Raw genomic sequence first — 4,436 nt, 5'->3', positions numbered from 1 at the left:
AAGCAGTGAGGTGCTAACGAGGGATTTGATTTGGGCTACAGCAAAGCCCCAAAAGGTGAGCTGACATGAGTGGCTAGTGGAGAAGCACATTAAGAATCAGTAGCATAAAACCATTTCTTCAGTTCCAGCTCCCTGCAAAATTGGATGAGAAATGAGTCCATGCGTGAACTTGAGGGGGTTTGGAGCAAAAGTTTACGTTTACAACTGAAAAGCTGGAAAACAGGGTAACTTGGAAAAAAAAACCCAATATTTTTATGGCTGGTTGGAGAACATTTTGACAGGCTTCCTCAAAAGAGCAAGGAAAGGCATAATAGGACAAAAATGATGCTGAAGTACTAGGAAGAGAAGAGGTCATTGGGAGGAGCAGGATCTTCCCAGATTTTCTAGTTGCTTCTTTCAGCTCAAAGATGGACACCATTTGTAGTTCTCATCTAGTCTGGGACTGACAGAACAAATGTTTGAAGGATGTAAAGAAGAGAGAAGGATGGTTCAAGGTGGCACACACAGTAGACATAGGCATAGCAGGAAGAAAACAGGAAAAGAAATTTCAAACTGAACACTAGGAGACTACTCAAGCCATGAATTTTACTGGACAGCTAAGTATTCTCCAAGGAGGGAAGTGGAAACCTCATTTGCTCAGCCATTTAGAAGTAGAGATGTGACTTTATTGTAGAGAATACCCTGTACTTTGAGAGTTGGAAGACACACTATAATTCAATAGCTCTTTTTTAACTCTTAACTGCACAATTGTCTATTGCAACTAACAAGAACATCAACTATTGCTAGAGCTAACATAAGCTTAGACACAAACCCTTGAATTACTTTCTCTCTTCTCTTCCTCATCTATTTTCCTGTCTCTCTCCAAGCATTATTGCCAAAGAGGAAAGCAGCATGAAGTATGGGTGCAACATCAAAAAAAAAAAACCAACCCACAGCAAAAAAAGCCCAGATCATTTACCATTCCTCAAAAAAAAAAAAAAAAGTTATGACAACAATTTTTAAAGAGCAGTTTTCTTTATTGAATACAGCTTTTACAGAAATGGACAGGCACACTTTCATGTACAGTCCCCATCCCCTGTCACACCTGTAGCGTGCATGAAGTTTTGACAGAGAATTACAACAGACATGGTCTCCCCAGAAGGCTGTGCCTGGTAGCTATGTCTGCTAATGCCAAAAGTCCCATGAGCTGAAGGCGCTAAGGCTTGCCCAGCCAGTACTGCCAACCAGCCTTGCCCAGTGGCAACCCGAAGCAGGACCAGGGGTACCGAGCCCTGCCTGGCTTGCACCCCTCAACCCCGGTGCCACCGCTTGGCGCCACCAGCCATGACATTTGCGAGCCCTTGCCAGGACTCCCTCTTTCCTCTGCTGTCTAAAGCTCCTGTGTGTGCCTTTGTGTGCCTCTGCCTTCACCCCTGTGTCTGTCTGCCTCGGGAACAGAGATTTTAGTGCGCAGCAGGAAGGGCAGGAAGCCCAGTTTACCACTGACATACAGGAGTATGTTAATGGCTAAGGCAAAATAGCCAGTGTTTTCTCAGTAATTCCACTCATGGCAATAATTTATTGGTTTCTGCTTGACAGCCCCACCATTTTGTGCACAAAAATGCTTTTGAAATTAAGTTGTTGAAAATGGACTTTACCTTCTATCTCCTCCCTTTTCCTCTACCACACTTCTAAAGATTATAACGTACTTGTCAAATTAGGTGGGACTCTCCTGTTTGTCAGGATCAGATTAGCAGGTCTTTTAATCAGAAACTAAAATTAGAAAAGAAACACATAATTAGTTTAGCACTAAGTGCTAAAAAGTATTGCCATATCCTTAAGAGGACAAGCAGACATTAAGTATCAGGCCATTAAGAAAATTAATATTTTGCAGACATGAGGAACTGTAACTCTCTGACTCATTTTGTTTGGAGTCCTCATAGCAAAAATTTTTTTCTCCTGTAGAAAAAAGTCTCCTAAGGATACACGATTAACTTAAGTCCATTCCTGACAGCAGAGTGCATCACAGCAGTTGCTTCTCTCCCTCCCTCTGTAAAATCACCCTGATACAGCATCAAAAACAACTGTCATTCCAAAGAGCAAGAACTATCAATTCAGTAGGTAGCAGGACAAGCAAGAGCAGATTGTACCCAAGTCATTTTTTCTGTTTAACTGCTTGGATATTTATTTTGATGTTTGGAGAGAAACCCCTCTAATTTTTCCAAAATTCCCAAGGTAGGTAGGTCTTTCTTTTTAAACTAAAGCGAGTGTTAGAAGTGTGACCAAAGTGAGTCATACTAAACTCCACTTTCCCCTCATGTTCAACTTGAAGTGATACCATCATCGGATGTGTAGGTTTATATGCTCATATGTTTGTTATATATTTTCTGTTGTTTCTGAAATCTTGAAGATCCTTAACGTAATTTCAATTTTTTGGGCTTTTTTTTTGGACTCAAGAATAAATTCTTCTCTGTGGCACAACAGTCATCATGATCTGCATTTTCCTTCATCTACAGCATCTAGAACAAAGAAAGTGGTAAGAAGTCCTGATGCAGTCAACTCTACTCTTTATACAGACCTAAAATCTCATTAACAGTGGCTTTCCAAAACTGCATGTTCTGCACTGGAGGACAAATGAAGTACATCACCTCCTCCGCATTCCTCCTCTCAAACCAAATAAGCATCACATCTTCTGGGCTTTGGGATAAAAGTACAAAATTTTAAAACTCATCTCATCTCACCCTGAAGTCCCTTCCCAAATATAATTATGAGTTTCTAAGCCAAACACAAGGGAGACTTTTTTTGTTAATTTTAATTTACTGTGGGTCCATCAACTTTGACCACATTTGAAGGTACATTTTCTCCCCATTAGTTCTGTCGAGTCAAAGAAGCTCACGTAGCGATGACGCATCTCTTGCAGATAAGGGTATCCGTTGATTTGATTTACTAAGAAGGCTAAATTTATTATGCAACATTTTACAAGTATAATTCTGCTTTCCCTTGATGGTAATAAATTTGATATCAGCTCCCCTGAGACAAGAGAACCAGTCCCTTTATTATCCAGACATGACCCCCAGAGCCAGATTCCATTTTAGAGACGGGAAATGGCCATATCTCTGATTAAAAGGGAAACTTTAATCAAATAAAGTGCCTCATCAAGCAAGAGCCAAGATTCCAATACTCCTGACTGCAGCACAGCAATGATCCAAAGTCATATCTACCCCCAACCCATTACCGCTTACTGCAAACGTGATATCCATCCCAAACAGGAGGTGCATCCTTCAGGAGTTTCCTTATCATCCTGGGAGCTGCTCCTCTTGTGCCCACAGTCCCTTGCAGAAATATGTTCTCCAGCTGCTACCCCAAGGTCTGTTTGAGGAACCAGAGGAGGTTGGGCTTTGCAGGGTGTGGGGGTTTTTTCCCCAACAAAATCAATCTTGCAGGTGACAAGTAGCCTGAACCATGAAGCCAAGTGCAGCAGCCATGGCCTTCAGCTCAGCACCCTCCCAATAACACTCTTCTCAGATACTTCCTTCTACACTCTGAAAAGATCTTTTGAAGCATTTAGGATACTAGCTTCTTTAGAGTCCCAGGTCAAGAGCTTTGTCCCTATTGTCAGTGGTGTATTTCTGCAGTTTTACAGCCAGGGTAGTAGACGAATAACAAATAATGATAAAAATGACTATACAGATGTCTAGAGGTATTGTTATTTTAACTATGCTTTAAGACTCCACTTCTGTGTAAGCACAATCGGATCTGTATGCCACTCCATGCAGGGATCCATCTTAAAGTCTTTCTGGCCATGTAGACAGTTTTCTTGCAACAGAACAAGATACAGCAACTGACAGATAAATCATCTCCCTTTCAGCCACAGAAGCCCAGCTACGCAAGCAAATGAAGGCGCCCAAATTCCACATCTACTCAGGAACCGCTCAGCTGAGAGATCCAGTTATTTCATACAGCCTTCTGCAGAGATCCTCCTTGGATCAGCCCACATGTCATTTCTGCTACAGGAGGAATGACATCTACCCTCTACTTTATGCCAGCACTATCTTCCTAATACCAAAGCCTCTGCACCCAGTGAGGGGCCTTGCACCACAGGGCTTCCAGCTGCAGCACGAGCCCGGCAAAATGCGGGAAGCATGTAATACCACTGCACTTGAAGATTATATCCCTGCTGTTTGTCTAACTGCTACACCCAGATAGGCACGCACGCAGTAAGATTGTTACTGTGTTGCTCTCTGCTTTCCAATGCAGCTTCAGCGGCCTCCGAGGTGGGAGCACTACCCCCGGGGGGGCACACACACGCCCCTGACTAGCCCCGTTCCCCGTTAGCCTGATCTCCCCCGGCTGCCCCCGCGCCTTGCCCTGCTCCGGCCACGCCGTCGCGGGGGCATCCCGGGCGGCAGAGCTGCGCCGGTTGTTGGCGAGCAGCTCTCGGGTTAGACGCTGGCAGC

This window comes from Charadrius vociferus, unplaced genomic scaffold, assembly GCF_000708025.1.
Source record: "Charadrius vociferus isolate BGI_N301 unplaced genomic scaffold, ASM70802v2 scaffold429, whole genome shotgun sequence".
Lineage (NCBI taxonomy): Eukaryota > Metazoa > Chordata > Aves > Charadriiformes > Charadriidae > Charadrius > Charadrius vociferus.
Note: the sequence above shows the minus strand (reverse complement) of the source record.